Genomic DNA, 21,795 nt, shown 5'->3' with positions numbered 1-21,795 from the left:
CTCTCAGCTCACACACACGCCCACCCAGGCGGAGGGGGAGCCGCTCCTCCCCGCCACGCCCCCTGTCACCTTTTCCTCCTCCAGCTCCCCCAATCCACCGGCCCGACGCGCCTCCTCGCGGCCACTGAGCATGCGCAGTCTCTCCGCGAGACTTTTCACTCCGCGTCGGGAAATTTTTCTCGCCGCCCCGGAAGTCGAGTTGCACCCCGCCTCGCCCCCCCCCACCTCCGACATCTACTCACCGGATTGGCGAATTCCGGGAGGCGGTGTAGACCAGGAGCCCCAGCGGGAAGAGGAGGAGCTTAGAGTCTTCCCCCAGCCCCCCCTTCCTCCTCCGCTCCACGCGGTGCGTGCGTGCGTGCGTGCGTGCGTGCGCGCGTGCGAGCGAGCACGTGAGGCCCCGGACCATGCCGAGTAGGCGGTCACAGGAAATGGGGAAGCGAAGGGCGGAGGCTGGCGTTGCCATGGTAGTGACGTCAGGCGTCGGTGAACGAACCCGGCCCTATCCCCCACGCGCGCACGTGCGCGCGCACTCACACACGCGCACGCGCGCATACACTCACACACTCACACACACACGCGCGCGCGCGCACGGCCGCTCTCCCTCAGACACACTGGAGGGAAAGGTCAAACTAAAGGCGAGGGCGCCGAGAGACCCGGAGCGAACGGCCGCCGCGCCGCGCGCCATGACGGACGCGGCCCAGACCGTTTCCCCTCAGCCGCCGCCGAACGCGCTGCTCCCGCCGCGCCCCTCGCCCGCGCCCCGCGCGCTTCCGCGACCCCCTCCCCGGCTGCTCCGGGCGCGCGCGCGCGCTCGCGGGGACCGAGGGGTGGGGGGGACGCGGGAGGCGGGCGCGGCGGCGGGAGGGCTGGCGGCGGCCTGGGCGCCGACCTCGACCCCCCCCCTCCCCGGCTCGGACCCGGGCGACGGCGGCCAGGTGAGTAAGGCGGGAGCGGAGCGGAGCGCGGCGGGAGCGGCCGGGGGTGGGGGTGGGGGGAGGCGCGGCGCTCGGGGCCCCGGACCCTTCGGGGCGCTGACAGGCGCGCCGGCTGTCGGGGGGGGCGCCGCGGGGCCCGCGCCCTCGGGGGCCGCCTCTGGGGACGGCGGGCTCGGGCCGGGTTGGCGGGCGACCCGCGGGCACCGTGGCAGGTGGGGCCCCTGCGGCGGCCGAGTGCGGGCGCCGGCGCGCGGCTCCCCCCCTCCGCCCCGAGAGGGCGCCGGACGCGTCTCCGGGCAGTTGGGAAAGTCTCGTCCCGGGGACCCGGCGCCCGCGGATCCCGGGGCGGCCGCCTGGATGTCACCGCCCGAAACTCCGGGGAAGCCACAGGCTGGACGGGACCGGCGCGGCGGGCGCGCGGGGAGCGCGGTGCCCCGCCAGTGGCAGGGTTGGTTGCTTGCGGTTATCTGGGGACTGGTGTTTTTTTTTAAGTTACTTGGGGGAGAGGGAACTGCTGGAATCGCCCCGAGTTCCCTTTCTGTGTGTGTGTGCGCAGGAAGAGGGTGAATGCTTCACACCACGGAATTGATGCCCCCCGCTGCGCTTTAAAAATAAATAAAAACAGGCAGCAGCACTCGAAGCGCTTCCAAGGTGCCGTGGGGGGGGGCAAGTTCCAGGTGTCAGGCTCCCCTGTTCCTGGGGGGAGACATAATGGCTTGGAGAGGACGCGGAAGGACCCGGTAGGCTCGACGAGTCTTCTTGGTTTCCGTTGAGGCTCTAGAGTTTGGACTGCCCGGGGGTTAAGGGAATCACGCTGACCCGGGGCTTCCAACCAGTGGGGGAGCCTTCCTGAAAGTTAACTTCCAAGACTCAGGGCTTTCCTGGGTGTCAGTGATCCGGGCTTTCGCTCTCCCCCCCCCCCCCAAGATGGTATTGTGAATTGGTGCGCAGCCTGTGGACCAAATGTTGGCTGCCTTTGGCTTCAGTTACTTACACTGCCCTCCACCACTACCACCACATCACTGTTGAGACTTACAGGCCCATACCCCTGACCTCGGAGGTCTTTGTAGTTGGATGTGGTTTGGAAATTTCCCCAATGTCATGGAAGATTTTCAGTTGACAGGGAATTTTTCCAGCATACACGTCTCTGCCTTAAATAGGTGCCAAAGGGATCCATGTGTTTTAAAAGTTTAAAACCCCATCCAAGAAAACTTCCTGGTTGGTGAAAGGTGCAGATTGTAGTAGTGAAGGAAATGCCCGAAGGACAAGAGAGTTTGATGTCGCCTGACAAACTTGCTTCTTTCTGTGTGGGGGAGCTATTTATTTCTGTTGGTTGGGGGAAATCTTGAAAAAGTTCTGAGCAGAGAACCCTCATGCTGAATTTGAATCCTGTGGCATGGCATGTAGGCATGTTCATTCCGTCTGGTTAGGCCTCCTTCCATTAACCATTACTGACATGTGTCTGTCTATGACCTTGGAATGAGGTACTCAATTATTGCACCCTAAAATCATTATTTCCTGTAATATAAGTATAAAATTTTATGTTTTTCTTTCTGCCTTTCCCTTGCTTATAGAGAACTGTAGGATTGAGCAAATGGCACTTAACTCAGCACATCTCCCTCCACAGCTCTTATTGACCTTGGTGGCATCGCGGAGGTCACATGGGCATGGAGATAAACAGTTCTTGAACATTTACCTCAAGTGATAAATCACTCATGGGAGAGTGACTTGAGATATGCATGTCTTGATTTTTAAAATGATTTTTATTCAGCATTTAGTGCAATCATTTCCTAAAATAACATCCTTTTTGAAAATGCACACATTTCTAGTCTATACATTAAATTTTTTTTAACTTTTCTTGTATTATTTGTATATTCTACCACAGATGAACAGTTGTTTCAAGGTGACATTTTTAGAGCCTTCTTGAAGGGAAATAGGGAGAAGAAAATGACAGTAATGCTAAAGTGATATTTTGCTTTTATGTTTTTGACTCAGGAAAGCAGTCTCCACTTGCAGACAATTTGATATTTAAAAGTTTTAAGAAGTTGCATGCCAGTGGTGGCTCCTAGCAACTCAGAAGACTGAGTTCTAAGGATCCCAGTTCAAAGCCAGTTGGGGCAGGAAAATCCATTAGACTCTTATTTCCACAAAACTACCTACAAAGCCAGAAATGGAGTTATGGCTCAAGTGGTAGAGTGGTAGCCTTAAGCAAAAGAAGTTCAGAAATAGCACCCAGGCCACTAGCACTAAAAAAGAAAAGCTTAAGATTACAAAATGAAGTAATTGGTGGTTAGATATATGAGAATTTTACAAAAGGGACTCAACAGAGTACCTCCCAATAAATTTTATATGGTATTTATTACATATGGCTTGATTTATGAAAATCATTTGGCAAACAGATTTTTGTCATGTAGTTGGAGTTATCAGTGTTCTGAACTGTCATTTTCCCAAAAAAATCAGAGAAACAAAGTTAAAGTCACCATACGTTTACATGTCCACATATTAGTGCTTTAACCGTAAGAAAAATTCGTCATTTCATTTATGTTGTCAGAGTACTTCCATCAGAGTTTAAAATACTTTTTACTACTGAGTAAGATTTTATGGTTAGGTTAGTCAGTAACCCCATCCAAGGTACTGTAGCTAGTGAGGTGTCAAAAGCACTTTGTGGTCAGACACTCTTACTAACACAGTGGTCTGGGAGCAAAGGCCAACAAGTGATTATACCTAGACATCAGTAAAATCAAATAAATTGCTTTGGTTTAATGTCTACAAGCAGTAAAAACTGTTACCTTAACGTTTTCTCTACCTGCAAATTCTTCTGAATTAAAGGCTTGATTTTTCTAAGTGGTAACTCTGGTTAACTAGAAAAATACTATTTTGATGAAAGAAGACAACTGTGCTTTTTAAAATTGCCAGAGTTGGTTTTTTTGGGGATGGGTGGGGGGCCTCATTAACTGTATTTTTTTTTTATCTTTAGTTGTACTGAAGGATTACTATTCATGAAATCAGTTTATAAGTACAGTGCATCTTGATGTCATCCCTTTCTCTAACCCCTCCTGTCAGTTGTTTTAATTTCCTTCTTTGTATTGGTATCTTGTATTTATTTAGAAGGGCAGGAGAGATCGGATAACATACTTAGGGAGTTTATTTCCGATAGCATCTTGCTTTGGTTATGTAAAAGAAATGTAAACTAGTATGAGGACATATTAAGTATGGCTTAGGTTAAACTTCCTCTTGGGATAAGGAAAGAGATGCAGGAGCCACAAACTTTCTTGAAGATATTGAACCAAGTTCAGTTTAGCTTATGCTAATCATACCTGGCTTGTAAAAGTGACACTCCCCCCCCCTTAATTTTGGAGAACTCTTCTTTTTAGAGGAGGCATTTGAGAATAATAATAAACATAAGCATGAAAGTGTTAAAAAGTATAAAGCAGGGGCAGGGAGTTTGGCCTAGTGGTAGAGTGCTTGCCTAGCATGCCGGGTTGATTCCTCAGTACCACATACATAGAAAAAAGCTGGAAGTGGTGCTGAGGCTCAAGAGGTAGAGCTTTAGTCTTGAGAAAGTCCAAGGGCAGTGCTCAGGCCCAGGACTGGCAAAAAAAAAAAAAAAAAGTATAAAGCAGGGGCTGGGAGTTTGGCCTAGAGGTAGAGTGCTTGCCTAGCATCCTTGGTACCACATGCTTAGAAAAAGCTGGAAGTGGTGCTGAGGCTCAAGTGGTAGAGTTCTTAGTCTTGAGAAAGTCCAAGGACAGTGCTCAGGCCCTGAGCTTAAGCCCAGAACTGGCAAAGGGGGGAAAAAAAAAGTATAAAGCATTTTAATGCTGACTTTGGGTCAAGTATTCCAACTTTGGAATAGGCACAGCTTTCTTCTAGTTAGCGTAATTACATATTTGATTGAAGGAACAGCCTGAATGATGCCATTGATTCTGTTGTTGTTATTTAGTTCAGACTCTTAGTGCTTCAACTGAACAAATGAAGATTGAAGAAGGTATAGTGAAACATTCTTCCTCTCTTTTTAGCTCTCAGTACTATCTCAAAGGATTGCAAATTTTAGAGCATAATGAGGTTAAAAATACAATGGATTTGTGATTAATAAAGGCATAAAAATTTTAAAAATTGAAGATACAAATAAAGTAATACTACTGTATTTGAAATGCATATAAAAGAAGCTGCATTTTAAAATATTTGGGCAAGGTATAATAGTGGTAATCTTCGAAATTTTAATTAAAATTTAAGACTCATTTATGTTCTCATTTTCATTATTTAATACAATGTCACTTTTTAAATGTCACATATTTTTTCTGTAATTTTCTCAAAGATTCAGAATACCTTATATAAACACAGATATTCAAATAATATTTGCTAGACTTTCTAAACAAAATATCATCTAATGTGTATTTTCTAAAAATTTCTGATTTTCCAAAAGTTTTGACATTGTAATCTACAGGAATCTTAACAGTAACTAAAGCTGAGAAAGAGAGGCCGGGAGTTTGGCCTAGTTGTAGAGTGCTTGCCTAGCATGCATAAAGTCCCAGGTTCGATTCCTTGGTACCACATACATAGAAAAAAGCCAGAAATGGCACTGTGGCTCAAGTGGTAGATCTCTAGCCTTGAGAAAACCCAAGGACAGTGCCCAGTCCCTGAGTTCATGTGCCAGAACTGGCTGGAAAAAAAAGATAAGAAAGAGATTAGCAGTGTTTATATATAGTGTTTTTTTTTCTTTCTGTCTGTAGAGTTGTCTTTACTATTATGTGTTTATGATTTCCAGAGTCCGTTTACACTACTTACTAGCAAGTGGTGGTACATCTTATGTATAACATCACTAGAAAGTTTATTATGGGAAAAAAAAGGTCTTATTTTTCTCACAGATATTCTCTCTTGGAAATTGTTTGGATTTTAGATATTGAATCCATTTTAATCATGTTATTTTATCTAGAAACATTGCAATTTTTACAAAGGAAAGTATTAAATTTATTTTCAGATAATTTATAAACATTGTCCACATCTCATGGTGATAGCTAAACACAGTATATAATATTCTGTTGCTAACATTTGTTCTAAGTTTATCTAATATGTTAAAATCAGCATAGTAGAGATACATTTTCTTTAAAAAAATTATTTTGTCTCTGGAATCATTTTCAAAAAGACTATGTTAAATGGACAAGAGATTTTATTCTGGACTCTTAATGTTTCTCATTAAAAGTTATTTCTTAGTTATACATAAATACATGTTAGGAAAATGATATTTGAAGAATTTACTTTATAGCCTATGTTTCTTACCTCCTCTTTTTCCTTTTACTAACTGCCCACAGTAGTCTAGCCACACATCATGAGAAAACTTTCGACACGTCAGGGTAATCTGAGCTAGTCAGTGTCTCTAATGTTTTGTTCTGGTAGAAAAGAGAAATAACTATGTCAGGTTGTTTTGCCATTCTTAATCTGTTCTAAGCACTGTTTTGAATGTTGTCTTTACTACTTATTAATACTTCAAAAATTTCTCACAGAGGTTTAAATTGGTTTGATCAGTGAACATAATTGATTTGATACAAAATAGATACTACTTATTAGCTATGTTTTGCAGAGATTGTAATGTATCGCCTTCCTTGCTGTAAAGAATCAAGGAAGTGCATTGTCAGGGGAGGCATGTGGACTTTTTTTTTTTTGCCAGTCCTGGGCTTCAGCTCAGGGTCTGAGCACTGTCCTTGGACTTTCTCAAGACTAGAGCTCTACCACTTGAGCCACAGTACCACTTCCAGCTTTTTTCTATGTATGTGGTACTGAGGAATAGAACCCTGGTCTTCATGCATGCTAGGCAAGCACACTACCACTAGGCCAAACTCCCAGCCCCGCAGGTGGATTTTTGTAATCAGTATTGTATGTTGATTCAGAGAAATCAGGTGCCTAATAGAAAGCAATTCAACAGTGATGGTCCTTTTGAGTAATCACACTTAGACTTACAATTTTTTTTTATTAAAGAACTTATTAACGTTGATTTTAACATCATATTTTAAATGACAAGTTTAACAAACAAGTGTTCAAGGAGGGAATCTCTTATTTACAATCACTGGGACTTAGTATTTAGAACTTAATCAAAATTAGGCTAAGGGTTTGTATGTCATAAAAACATATTAATTTATGAAATAAAACATTATGTTTATAGAGTCATAGGTTTTTATGTCTATATAGTTATGTTTATATTTCCATTACCATGTCCATAGCTTTGAGTGTGCAGTTATTGAGTCCTCGCTCTTTAGACTTACAAAAATTTTAAAATAGGACAGTGAACATTCACACCACGGGCAGGGAAAGATTTCTAGACAGGAAGTCTACACCAATTACAATCATATTCTATATCTTCTAACTGGGCAGTTTTGAATATTCTGTGGCCATAAATATACCAATATTTGTCCCACTATGAGTCCTCATAAAATTAATTCTTATCTCCCCTTCTCTGTATTATAAAATTTTGTCTTTTTTTTTTGGCCAGTCCTAGGTCTTGAACTCAAGGCCTGGGCATTATTCTTGAGCTGTCTGAAGGCTAGAGCTCTACCATTTGAGCCACAGTACCACTTGTGGTTTTTTTTTTTTTGTTTGTGGTACCGAAGAATCAAACCCAGGCCTTTGTGCATGCCAAGCAAACACTCTGCCACTAGGCCACACATCCGGCCCTCATTCATTCATTCATTCATTCATTCATTTTGACAGTCCTTGTACTTAGGGCCTGAGCACTATCTGTGGGCTTTCTCAAGGCTAGCGTTCTGCCACTTGAGCCACAGCACCACATCCAGCTTTTTGTATATACATGTGGTACTGAGGAATTGAACCCAGGTCTTTTTAGGCCAAACTCCCGGCCCCTGACCCTCATTTTTTAATTTTAAACTCCCATTAATTTAGAATTGATCACTATTACATGGCCAGTTCTATGTATGTCTAGTTCTGTAATTTATAAACTACTAAAATGAATTTTTGCACCTGAGGATCTTGACTTATACCATGAAAAACACTAAGTAAATTACTAAAAAGTAAATAGAAAGCAGTTTTCTACCTAAAATAGTAATTGTGAAGCTGTTGCCAATTAAGCATCAGTATCAAACAGTGGTTTTACTTTTTTTGATTTTAAGCGTGAAATTTTATTAGAGAGCAGAGTTCTAGCACAGTTAAAAACTATGACAACTGTTGTTACCGTGTTTTATCATATTATTCTCCTGCTTAAATCTTTAACCTTTCACACTAGTCCTACTTAAATTGTTTTATATTCCCTAAGAGGAAAGAAGGCCTTCTTTGCACGTCAGGCTGCCACTATCACCAGTTGAGCAAAACAGATTTCTTTTCTTTTGGAACCATGGTCATAACTTCACAAAAGCTGTTACTACATTGTTTTGAAACTGTGGCTTCCCTTGAGAGCAGAAATCATCCAGTTCATCTTGTCTCCATATTACTTGGTATTCAGTATTCAAATGACCATTTAATGATCGCATTTAGAAATTGAGAAGTAGTAGAATTCCTTTAATGCCTACTTGTGAGTAAAATACCTAGTCTGTAAAGGAATTTTAGCAAATGTTAGGCATTATGCTAAACATAAAAGGCACACAGTTGCACTTATATAATAATGCCAAGAGATGTATTATTTGGAAAAATTGTTAGTTTCAGTACTAGTGGCTTTGAAATAGTTTGGATTCAGTCATCTAATCCTAAAAGTTGAATGTGAAAGTATTTTAGTAATTCCATATAGTCTTGACTACCTGTGAAAATACTTCTTTAAATGTGATTAAAGCTAACAGGCTTTAAGGGCTTTTAAGTACCAAGATGTATAATACATATGTCCATTAAAGGATGAGTTCTGGAGCTCTCTGGCAGAATACATACCACTGCATGATCATAAACATGGAACTTAACCATCCTGTACTTCCCCTATGCATGTGCATGAGTTAATATGTGTTAAATACTTAGAAGAGTGCCTGACAGCCAGGTAGTGTGGCACATGTCTGCAATCCCAGCTATTGAGGAAGGAGGGGAGGGAGGGGAATTGGGAGTTGGAGGCTGGGCTGGGCAACTATCTTAGAAACAAAACTCCCTCTTCCTATCTTTCCCTATCTCTTCCTATCTCTTCTTCTCTCTTTCTCTCCCACTCCCTCCTTCCTTCCCTCCCTCCCTTCTTACTTTTTCTCAATCACACACATACACACACATATACACACACAAACACACAATACCACACTACTACACCACAGATCTGAGAGCATAGCTTACATGGGTATCAGTGCTTAAAAACAAACAAAAAATTTAAGCCCAATGAAGTATTATCTGTAAAATAGCTTCTTATTAAAATGTGCATGTACCCATCATTTAAAGAGAATTGTTTGGTTGCAGGAAAAGAAGTACCAGAAGAAAGCAACTTATGTTTGAGATTGAAAACCATTCTAAGTACCATGGTAAACTGTTACAGTCTCAGTCAAGACATGAGTCATTCTTCATTCAATATATTCATACTGAGTAATAGGTTTTAACAGATCATCTGTTGCAGTATTGCAGTCCTTATGTTTAAGTAAACCTTAAGTAGAAGCTGAATAGCACTATGTCAGTCATTTCTTCTGGTGTAGGCATTGTGTCATATCTCAAGATGAGACCAGTACAAAAAGATACTTTGAGAGAAAACATTCATGTAACTTCTATTATAGGGTATTGTTAACAATATTTCTATTAATAGTTGGTGTCAGTCTCCTACTATGCATAACTTACAATTTTGACTTTATCATAGATATGTATGTATAGGGAAAACAAGGTGTATAAAGTTTAGGATGATCTGTGGTTTAAGTATCCACCCAGGGTCTCAGACTGACTGTGCCCTAAGAATAAGGGCAGGAGGAATACTAGTGTTGTTGCCATGTCTTTGAATTGGCAAGATCAGCTCATCTGGAGTGCAACCTGATTACACTGTCTCCCCTCTTCAGTAGAGTGGAGATTGGATCCGGTGGGCTGGATTCACATGGGAGATGTGAGTTACATTCTCCAGATTTCTGCAGCAGCATCATGTAATACATGGAGTGAGTGCCTACAGAGATGGAGAGAAACTATGTATGTAGAAATCCATGGCATAGTCTTCAATGAGCCTTAATCTACACCAAGTAAGTCCTAAGTTTTCATATTTCTTAGTTGATAAGTATTCAACATTTTTCGTTTTACTAATTTCCCCTTTTCTTTGGCTTGGAATGTGTTCCAAATTCAGTTTTGTAATTGAATGAACCTGGTTTTTGAACTGTTTAAAAATATATCTTCAGAGCCAGGAGCATGGCCTAGTGGTAGGATGCTTGTCTACTAGCATGCACAAAGACCTGGGTTTGATTCCTTAGTACCACATATACAGAAAAAGTGCTGTGGCTCAAGTGGTATAGCACTAGCCTTAAGAAAGCCCAAGGACAGTGCCAAGACCCTGAGTTCAAGCCCCAGAGCTGTCCCCCCTCCCCCCCAAAAAAGTGGCTTACTTCCTCCTGTAAGGATAAGATCTGAGGATCATGGTCTGAAGCCAGCTCAGGCAAAAAAGTTTTTGGTATTCTTACCACTAATAATATACTACCAAAAAGCCAGAAGTGAGCTGTGGCTCAAATGGTAGAGCGCTAGCCTTAAACAGAAGAAGCTCAGGGACAATGCCTAGGCTCTCAGTTCAAGGCCAGGACTGACACCAAAAAAAATGAGGGGGGGGAAAGGAGGGAGAGAGGGGACAGACATATGTTTATAGTATAACATAATAATACATTTTTATATTAATATATAAATTTTATATGTCAGGAAATTTGTAATTTGTGTCAAAATCCATATACTAGGAAAGTATTAAATACATGTTTTGGATATAAAGAAAAATTAAAAGAAGAAAATTGTCTTCCAAAATATAAAGAATGGTTATTTGATAGGCATGACATGTAGTTTTAGCAGTCGTGAGTCAGACAGAAGAATTGTGAGTGCAAAGCTAACCTCAGCTACATAGTGGAACCTGTTTTTAAAAAGTGTTTTTTTAGCCAAGGGCGGTGGCTCACACTGTAATCCTTAGCTGCTCAGGAGGCTGAGATCTAAGGATGACATTTCAAGGACTAGCCCAGGCACTGAAATCCATGGGACTCTTAACCACCAGAAAACTAGAAGTGGCACTGTGGCTCGAGGGATAGGGCTGGTAGTCTGGAGTTGAAGAGCCTTGATATAAAGAGCTTAGGGACAGTGCCCAGGCCCAGAGTTCAAGCCCCATAACCAACCAAAAAAAAAAGTGATTTAAAAAAAAAAGTGATTTTTAAAAATTTTTCATTTATTATGCCATTTCTTCATTTCTTATAACAGATAATATTAAATTTGCCTTTGTAGCTACCTTAACTACTCTTATGTAATGGATTTTAGACTAAGAAATGTTAATTGGAATATTTTTAACATGTTGTGTGTATTCTTTATATGGTAAACAATATGATAATTCAATACATATATACAGTGTATAATCAAATCAAGTAACTAAAATGTTTCGTAAAAGAGTTTAACAAATGTTTAGTATTCTGTTTGGTTTAAAAGATTTTTGATTGCTAGAATTAACATCTTATTGAACTAAGTCTGAAGATAAGGACCTGGAATATAAAGATACATCAGGTATTGATCTTTTATATTGTTTCTTCCCTACTAGGGAGTATGGCGTGTTCTTATTTTTATTTTATCAAAAGAAGACAACACTGTTGAGTGACATGGATATTCAAGACTGGAGTAGAGTTGAAGCTAATCCATAATAAAAGAAAGTATCAGAAATAAACACTTAGGTCCTACAGAACTAGGATTTCTAAGTTGACCATAGCCCAAACAGCATGATCCTTCAGTGTCCTTTGTGAAGATGAAAAGTTTAAGGCCTTATTCTCAAGGAACTTGAAATCTCAGTAGATGCCTTAAACTTTCATAGGTTATTTGGACTTTAAGAGAAGCACATATTATTATTATTTTTTTTCTTTTGCCAGTCCTGGGCTTGAGCTCAGGGCCTGAGCACTGTCCTTGGACTTTCTCAAGGCTAGAGCTCTACCACTTGAGCCTCAGCACCACTTCTGGCTTTTTTCTATGTATGTGGTACCGAGGAATTAAACCCGGGTCTTCATGCATGCTAGGCAAGCACTTTAACCACTAGGACAAACTCCCGGCCCAGAGAAGCACATATTATGAAAGGTCCTTTGAAGTGGAGAACTTTTAAAAAGTGAAACTTGGGGGCCAGGAGTTTGGCTTAGTGGTAGAGTGCTTCCCTAGCATACACAAAGGCTGGGGTTCTGATTCCTTGGTGCCACATACATAGGAAAAAGCGGAAGTGGTGCTGTGGCTCAAGTAGTAGAGCTCTAGCCTTGAGAAAACCCAAGGATAGTGCTCAGGCCCTGAGTTCAAGGCCCAGGACTGGCTTGCTTTTTTTTTTTTTTTTTTTTTTTTTTTAAGTGAAACTTGGATGTTGAATGGGGCTACTCACTGCTAGGGCCTTTTGTCACCCAGAAATTTATTAAACATGCTTTCTATACCTCCATTCACATCACCTTTTAAAAAAATGAATGTTTAAAAATAAGTCATTAAAATAGATATTAGAAGCTTCCTTTATCATTTGGTTACCAGTGTTCCCTAGGTATGCTAGAAAGTGTTCCATTGAGCTATTTCTCCAGCATGTCTAAAAATACCAAGAGGTCCAAATTTATGTAAGTTTTATTCACTGACATTAAAATTTTCCATTGTCGTACCTATGTGCTTTGCATGGTATTTTTTGAGAGACAAAGCCTAGGCTAACATTGTGCATGAAATTTATTTCCTTATCCTGAGAAATGAGGGAATATGTGGTTAGGGTTCATGAGAGTTTTAAGCATTTGGAATAAAATAATTACATGTAAAATTTTGCATAAGTGTCCAGGAGTTTGGCCTAGTGGTAGAGTGCTAGCCTAACATGCCTGAAAACCCAAGTTAAATTCCTCAGTACCACATACATAGAAAAAAACAGGAAGTGGTGCTGTGGCTCAAGTGGTAGAGCTCTAACCTTGAGAAAACCTAAGGACAGTGCTCAGGCCAGAGCCCAAGCCCAGGACTGGAAAAATAAATAAGTAAATATTTGCATAAGTGTATATATTGTTTTGGTCTTTAGCTTTTTCTTCAGATTATCAGAGAATCATACCCTATCCCAGAAGAATAGAAGACCTGGTCCTAGAGTAAGAGTGAAGGCAGAATAATAAGCACTTGGAGATCAAGGATGGGTAAGGGACAGATAGAAACAGGAGTGTGGAAAGAAGTCAGAGAAGGCAATTTCATGGAACCAGCATGGCTTAGTAATCCACTTAAAGCTCTCAGATTTGTTTTATTTTATAAATCTGAAATTTCATTGTAATGTATGATTTCTTGAAATCATACCAAATTTTTTGATACAGTTAATGTCTTGAAATATTTTCTTGATCCATAAATAAGAACTTAAAACAACTTGTCAACTCCTCAATTTCTTTTTCTGTCTTTCAGAGGTTTTCTGTTTTTTATTTTCTTTCTCCCATTAGAGATCATTCTTCTAGTTTAAAAAGACCAATTCAGGACAGGGGAAAGGCTCAAGTGATAAAACACTTTCTAAACATACACAAAATCCTAGGACATTGCGTTTTCTATGTAGATCAGGGATATAGTTTGTGCTAAATTTTGTGTATAGTTAATTATTGGTATATAGATATTGTTATAGAATTATTTGTCATTTGTTGAAACTTTTTATATAATTGCCTGGCACTGGGCTGGGAGTTTGGCCTAGTGGTAGAGTGCTTGCCTAGCATGCACGAAGACCCAGATTCAATTCCTCAGTACCACATACATAGAAAAAAGCTGGAAGTGGTGCTGAAGCTCAGTAGTAGAGCTCTAGCCTTGAGAAAGTCCAAGGACAGTGCTTAGGCCCTGAGCTCAAACCCAGGACTGGCAAAAAAAAAAATAAATAATTGCCTGGCACCTTTATCAAAAATCAGTTATCTGTATAGGTATGGTTCCATTTTTTAACTCCATTCTATGGCATTGATCTCAACTCTAGTACTATACTTTTGCTAACTAGAGCTTTGTAATCAGTGTTGAAAAGGCTGGAGTGTGGCCAAAGTAATAAAATTCTTAACACAGGGCCCTGAGTTCACACCTCAGTACTGCCAAAAAAAAAACAAAACAAAGCAAAACAAAAAAAAAACAGCAGCAGTAATAAAGAATATATAGTGTTGAAATCATATAGTGTTTATTAGTCTTACAGTTTTGTTCTTTTCATACTTGTTTTGGCTAGTCTCGATCCTTGGCATTTCCCTATAATGAATTTATCTTTTTTTTTCTTTTTTGCCAGTTCTGGAGCTTGAACTTAAGGCCTGGGCACTGTCCTTGGGCTGTCTCAAGGCTAGAGCTCTACCACTTGGCCACAGGACCAATTCTGGCTTTTTCTGTGTATGTGCTATACTGAGCAATTGAACCCCAGGTGAAGCTTCGTGCATGCTAGGCAAGCACTCTACCACTAGGCCAAACTCCTGGCCCCTTATCAATTATTTTTATAAATGCAGTTGAGACATGTGCTGTGTACATATGTGAAAATATTTAATGTCTAGGTTAATTTGAAAAGAATTGACATCTTAAAAGTCTTGTCTTTTGATTCATGAGCTAGGCTTCTTCTGTATCTCTCAGCAGTGTCTAATAAATTTCAGAGTGTAAATCTTCTTGAGTTTTCCAGAGGACCACTGAAGTAGATGTGAGAAGGGAGCATGAGGGATTCAGAAGAGACACTGATATTTCAAAACTGGTCTGACCTGAATGTGAGTGTTGGGCTGGCAAGTCTTAAAAGTTAGAGGAAAGCAAGCAAGCTGGGACATCAGGCAAGGTTTCTTAGGGTAGAATCTTTTCACTGGGCAGCCTTAGGTTTCTTTTGCTCTTGTAAGGCCTTCACCTGATGAGCCCTTATCTATCCTTGGTGCTGAAGGTAGCTCCTTTATTAATGACATGTTAATCACATCTATGAAATAATCATGTTTTTTAAGTATATGTTTTATTGTTATTATAGAGGTGATATACAGGGGGGTCATAGTTACATAAATCAGGTAATAAGTAGTTTGTCTCATCTTTTCTGTGCATATAAATTAATTTTTACAGCAACATCTGTGAGCTTGAACAATAAGCACCATAGCCTAGTCAGTTTGTTCCATTAAACATTACCTTTCTTGGAGGTTCCTTTTTTTTTTTTAATTTTTCTTTTGCTGTCCTAAGTTACATATACTATTAATTTTTATTTCTGATTACTGACAAAATGTTTTTTAAACTGTGATAGCCTTCTTTTCACTGTTCTTACCCTCCATTAGGATTACCATGTCCTTTTATATGTATGCTTAAATAAGATTTCTTTGTACAAAAAAAAATTTATCCTTGCTCATTTTTTTTTTGAGTCATCTCAGAAGTGGCAAGTTTATATAAGCTCTAATCTTGTTTTTGTCTGTGCCATCTAACCTGATTTTTTGTTTTTTGGTTTTTTTTTTCATGATGAGGTGATCATTCTTAAATACTTTAAAGATTTAAAATATAGGTGACTTAGAGTCTGAAAACTAGAATTGCTAGAATGGATATGCTGTTTCATAAAAAGGAAATATAAAAAGTATGGAGAGAAAAATATAAGTTCACATTTTAGATGTCACCTTTTTTGGACAAGTTACATAATTTTTTTAAGATGAGTTCTTTATCTGTAGAATGAACTAATTTTAGCCTGATACCAATAGCTCATCCTTACAATCCTAGCTACTTAGGAGACTTGAGTGCTGAGGGTGGTAGTTGAAAGCCAGCCTGGCAGACAGACAAATCTTGAGACTTTTATCTCTAGATGACTAGCAAAAAGCCAAAAGTGGAGGCACAGTTCAAGTAGTAGGGCATCAATCTTGACTGAAAAAGCCAGGCAAGAATGTGAAGCTGAGTTCTTGCCATAGTGCTGATTTTTTTTTTTTTTTTTTTTTTGGTCAGTCGTGGGGCTTGAATGCTCTCCCTGAGCTCTTCAGCTCAGCTCAAGGTTAGTGCTCTACCACTGGAGCACTGGAGTGGTTAATTGGAGATAAGAGTCTCAGGGACTTTTGTGCCTGGGCTGGCCTTGAACTGTGATCCTCATATCTCAGCCTCCTGAGTAGCTAGGATTTCAGACATGAACCACTGATGTCCAGATCTTTGATTTAAAAATTTTTAATTTCATAGAGCCATGATGAAGTTAGTTAAATGCTCTTTGTAAAAAGCCTGGAATAATGCCATTAAATAGAGTTCCCATTGCAATTAATGGTTCAGTCAATAAATGCTGAATGCTATGTGCTAGATAGTGTTTCAGATTTTGAAATTACAGGAGTAAAAAGTCAAGCAAGGTTCTTGGTTTCATAGAGCTTTTAACCTGTATATTGTGACAGGAGAGCTGGACAATAAAACAAGTTAGCTAAACAAGTTAGCTTTAGGCTATGATAGAAGTATATAGAATATGAGAGGGAACTGTGATATTCTGCCCCGGGAAATTGCTTTCAGAAAGATAAACCTGACAATGAGACATCAGCAAGCTTAGTAAATTGGTGGCTCGAACTTCCTAGTGGTCCAAAAAAAGTGGTTTATTTTCTCTGATACAGAACTCCAGTCAGGATTCTAGAAAAGTGACATCTGAGCTGTGGAGGAGAAGGACTTTATATCTTCTGCATTTTATATCTTACTATGCATTTATTTATACAAGTGGTATTACGGAGTTTGTGGGTTTTCCTTCTCTTCATATGGTTCCTATGTCTGTGGACTAGCATACTAATAACAAGATGAGTTTTGTTTTCAGATATGAGCATAATTTTTAACCATGAATAGGTATTCAGTAAATGCTCATTATTAGTATAAGGTGCTGTATTGTAGGTTCATGCAATTATTGAGCTGAATGGACTTCCTTCCTCTTGTATAAGAGAGAATTTAGATCTGAAGAAATGCAGGGGCTAATATAAACATTAATAAAACTGATTTAACCTGGTTTGTATTATTCTCCTAGTTGTGGAATGAGTTCTGAGGCAAAATATAGAACCACAAACATCATTTTGTTTTAAATCTGCTGCTTTCTTCTCTGTTCTTTTATTTCACACCTATGCTGTTGTGTGCATGGACCAAAGTTACCCAGTTGAGTCACACAGATGCTCCATACTGAAGAAACAGGCAGGTAAACAATTACCACATAAGTAAAATGTCATGATAAAGACATAGCTAGTATGTTGTGGGCGTGAATACATGGTTGTCTGTTAAGTTCTAAGTTTAGAATGTTTGCCTATAGAGTTAGGTATCATTGTCCCCTCATTTTAGGGTTAATACATGGTATAGGCTAAACCAGTGTTGCGCCAGTCAAGCCATGCCTCCAGCATGTAATAATATATTGCCTGCACTCCTCATACTTTTTTTTGTTACTTCTTGCCTCCCAGTAATATCCCTAAGCTATATTTGAACGCTGCATGTTAGACTCAGTGTGTTAGTCCATATCTGACCAGTAATACTTGTCTGGGTGGCCACCATATAATGGTAGCATGCCTTTAAAAAAAAAAAAAGCCAGTTAAATTCTGGAGGATGTAGCTCAGTGATAGAGCACTTACTAGTATGCTTGTGTCCTGAATTTGATCTCCAACACCATAAATAAGAAATGAAGAAAGGAACTAATTTAAGAGGAGTTAGTTTTGAATAAAAATATCTTTCAAGAAGTACAGATTTATTCTTAGCTTTTGAACATTTTTTGAAAAATGACTTAGAAACAGTAATCTTTGTTTAACTTCCATGGCATACATAGCTTTCATTTGCTGTGAGAACTAACAAATTCGTTTTTAATATTGTAGCATATTTAGGATTTTAAGACACCACAAAACATTCTGAGAATGAGTAAAGTAGTGCCACAATAATTAGGGGGGGGGAAGCATGTTAAGCCTTTCTCTGTCAAGGGCTTATTTATAAAACTCAAACATCCCTTGGGCAGCAGGTGTGCTTTATTTTTTTGCTCTTGATTCTATACTATAAAATCTGACCAAAAAGGGGAAGATAGTAACTTTCTGTCTCCTACATAAAGAATGTTAATATTTGTATTTTCACAGTACTTATTTTCATCACGCTGAGCCTGCCTTTATTTAAATAATTTGATGTCTTTTTTAATACAAAAGACTTAACTTTGGTATTACAGATATGACCTCTATATCTATAACATCAGCATCTGTAAATATGGCATCGTGTTGAGAATTTTGGTTGATTACTGATGACTTCATTATATCTGTGAAAGAATAATTATTAGATCACTGCCAGTTTTGACAGTCTCATGTGGTAGGTGATTTAGCTTTGTCCTTCTCTTGAGTCATATGAGGGTAAAGCTATTTATCTCCTTCTCTTTCCTGGGTCTCATGAAGAAGAAAACTAGAGTCTTAGAAGTTTGAACTGGGAAAATTAAATTCAAACTAGTACCATAAAATAGGAGAAAAACAAATTACACATACACACACTTCCATTTTATACAATTTGGAGAGAAGTATTTTCTGTGAGAGGGTAGAATAGGCTATCCAAAGAGGATGATTTCAGTTTATATAAGACAGCTACAGTAAACTTGAAACTGTCAGCTCTCTGAATGTCTTTGCAATAATTAATCATCCTTCTCAGTTAACAGTCTTAGATAGCTCAGCCACAGGTATGAGAATCAGCTTTGGAGCCAGTCTGCTGGGTTCATAGTACAGTCTTATCAGGACCTGTGCACAGGCTCTGGATACTGTTCTCAACTATAGAAAGTGAATGACACTAGCCAGGTGCGGTGGCTCACACCTAGCTACTCGGGAGGCTGAGATCTGAGAATCATGGTTCAGAGCCAGCCCAAGCACAAAAGACTATGAGACTCTTATCTCCAAATAATCACTAGAAAACGTGAAGCCGGGCTGTGGCTTAAGGGGTAGGGCAGTAGCCTTGAGTTAGCTCAAGAGCTTCGGGACAGCGCCCAGGCCCAGACTTCAAGCAGAGAAAAAAAAAAAGTGAATGACATTAGTACTTACCCAAAAATATGTTGTGGGATTGAGTTAATATATGCAAAGCACTGCCTCACACTCTCATGTCCTATGTACATGTTAACTGCTATCACATCTGTATTTCCTGTGAAGTGTCTGGTTTTAGTAGGGACTTTTTTTCATGGAAAACTTGACATTTGAACTGGGCTTTGTTTGAAGGGTAAGCAGGATTTGCAAAGTGAATGAAAAGAACTGAAAATTTAAAAGCCATGAGAAAAGAATTGTGAAAAACTGAACAATCCTCCCATTTTCTTTTCTCTTTGCATGCTAGCTCTGTAATTACTACAGAGTTCACCATGTGTTGAATAGTATATTATCTTATTCAACCCTGACAGTAACGTTACATGACACAGATTTTTGTTGATTGGTTTTCTGTTGGTCATGGGGCTTGAACTCGGGCCTGACATCATCCCTGAACTTTTTTGCTGTAGGCTAGCATTCTACCATTTGAACCATAGCTCTGCTTTTGGTTTTCTTGTGGTTCTTTGGAGATAAGAGTTTCATGGGCTTTCCTGTCCTCCTGCCCAGCATGGCTTTGAATGGTGATCCTTAGATCTCAGCTTCCTGAATACAGCTAATATTACAGGTGTGACCACTAGCACAGAGCCAAGGTACGTATTTTAATTTGATATTTACGGATGGGAAAATAACAGAAAATTAAAGTCCTTTTGCCAAGCCACACAGTTGAATGTTTGACCCAGTTCTGTCAAACTGTAAAGAAGCCTAGGGTTTTAATTATTATCTCATATAGCCTTCCTAGGACTAGACTATTAGATCATTTGGGGCGGGCGGGGGGGGGGGTGTGCATTTTAAAGGACAAATTGTTCCCGACTTGAAGTTCAAAATGTTAAAAGAATTACAATATGGATCAATACTTCTCCAGGTATCAGTGGGTCACACCTATAATCCTATATTCAGGAGGCTGAGATCTGAGAATCATGATTCAGAGTCAGCTCAGACAAGAAAGATTGTGAGACTCTCAATCACCAAATTAACCACCAAAAGCCAGAGGTGGAATGCTCAAGTGCTAGCCTTGAACACAAAAGCTCTTGACAGCCCCCTGACCTTGAATTCAAGCCCCAGGACTGGTATGCACATATGCACAAAGAATCACCTCTTTATATTGTTATTTTGTGAGAGACTCTGGACTTGACAGTTCTTTTGAAGACTAAAGAAGCAGGCCTGCCCCTGCTCTTGTTTTTTTAGGATCCTGCCAGGGTGGAAGTACTTTCTGAACTGGGACTAGCAATACTTTATTATCTTTTAGTAGTTGTATAGAGGGGTTTCAGTTCAATAGGTCAGTATATGAATACAGTTCATTTTGATCAATGTCATGAAAAGGAAAAAGTTTTAATTCTTCAAGTTTTTCTTTTCCTTTTTGTGGTATTAGTACTTGAACTCACAGCCTTGTTCTGGCCTAGACTCTGCCATTTGAGTCATTCTTCCAGCTTTGTTTTATTAGCAGCTATTAGAATAAAGTCTGGCTTCTGTCCAGGCATATGCCTGGGTCATGAATTCTGTCATGGCTGGGATCACAAGCACATACCACCACAAAGGCGGGACGGGGGGGCGGGGGCGGCGAGGGGCAGTGTTCCCTCTGATTTTTCTTCCCAACTCAAACCTAGTGCTCAGCCTCCCAAATAGGTAAGATTACAGAGCAACCAGTACCTGGCTGTTTTTATTTCTCTTACTGAAAATTACACAATACATTCCTGTGCTATCCTCTATAAGCACCTTACCTTTCAAAGTTCTCACATCCTTGTGTCTCCCTAGAAGTAACTGCATCCTGAGTCAAGTATCTGCAGTTCCCTGTATTACAGACCGGTCTGAAGTTTTGCTTCCAGGCCTTCAGCTTGTGTGGTTTCATGAGTTTGTTTGGAGTTTATAATTGGAGTAATCATGATCATGTTACTGTTTCTTCCTTGTACCCCTGAGCTGCTTATCACACTCCTTAACATTTTTAGAGAATTAGTCATTCCTTACTCCGAAACGCTTCCTTTTCAGTATTCCACTTGCCTTATTGAGTTGAAATGCAGCATACTTTTAGCCCATAATATAATCACTCTATTTTTAAGTGTTTCTTTATTTCCACTTAGACCAATAATTTGTAAAGAATATATGTTATATGTATTTTTTAAATTTTTCTTTCTTTTTTTTTCAGCTCTAGAACTTGCAGAGGTCAGAGTTGGAAGTTCAGCATCTAGTGAGGGGCTTCATGGTAGAAGGTAAAGGAGGCTGGCACAACTGAGTTGGGAAGCAGGGAGTGGGCTGGCTCCATCTTGTCAACAACCCACTCCCACAGTAACTCACTTCTCTTTACACTATATTAGTACATTCATTAAGTGTATAATATAGGAAGATATTGAAAAAGTAGCAGTCCCTTATAACAATACTGTTGAATAATGTCTCTTTTATGAATAATCATATTGAAGAAAGATGCATTGAGATAATCTGACTTGCTTTTAACATTGGAGGTAATCCGTGGTAGGTCAGAATTGGTGCTCACTGTGTCATGGTAGACATTGAATGTAAACATTCATGAACTATGTTTGATAGACTGATCTTACAAGCAATTGAAGTCACTGCGCAGTAAGTAACCCTATTCCACCGAGTAGTTCATTGATACCTGTTCTTATCTAAACGGAAGATTGTGTATATGTGTCTTTTCACTTTGTCAATCTTTATAAAAAATGCATAAGCAGAAACATAATGCTAATGCTAACAGTAGGAATGGTAGCACAGATACTTTTTTTTGTAAAGATGGAAATCGATGAACCGTGCCAAAGGGTACACTCATAAAAACATGAGATAGA

The 21,795-nt window shown here is 39.9% G+C and overlaps 2 long non-coding RNA genes across 4 annotated transcripts in view; one reads left to right on the top strand and one right to left on the bottom strand.

Annotated features, from left to right (window-relative positions):
* Positions 1-309, bottom strand: part of LOC150059280 (uncharacterized) — a 205,066-nt gene extending 204,757 nt beyond the window's left edge. Inside the window, exon 1 of one of the 2 annotated variants that reach the window (XR_016536633.1) lies at positions 243-309. This is a non-coding gene — a long non-coding RNA (uncharacterized LOC150059280). Of the gene's footprint in view, positions 1-69; positions 131-242 lie in introns of those variants that run through there. The other variant, XR_016536634.1, reaches the window with a different exon arrangement.
* A 905-nt stretch (positions 310-1,214) lies between these two features.
* LOC150059279 (uncharacterized) overlaps positions 1,215-21,795 on the top strand; it is a 31,909-nt gene continuing 11,328 nt past the window's right edge. The window contains exons 1-3 of one of the 2 annotated variants that reach the window (XR_016536717.1): positions 1,215-1,386; positions 9,890-10,063; positions 21,144-21,207. This is a non-coding gene — a long non-coding RNA (uncharacterized LOC150059279). Of the gene's footprint in view, positions 1,387-9,889; positions 10,064-11,595; positions 11,881-21,143; positions 21,208-21,795 lie in introns of those variants that run through there. The other variant, XR_016536716.1, reaches the window with a different exon arrangement.

The sequence above is a fragment of the Megascapheus bottae genome, chromosome 9, assembly GCF_031878675.1.
Source record: "Megascapheus bottae isolate mThoBot1 chromosome 9, mThoBot2.hap1, whole genome shotgun sequence".
Lineage (NCBI taxonomy): Eukaryota > Metazoa > Chordata > Mammalia > Rodentia > Geomyidae > Megascapheus > Megascapheus bottae.
The sequence above is the reverse complement of the archived record's forward strand: the minus strand, read 5'-3'. Positions and strand labels throughout refer to the sequence as shown.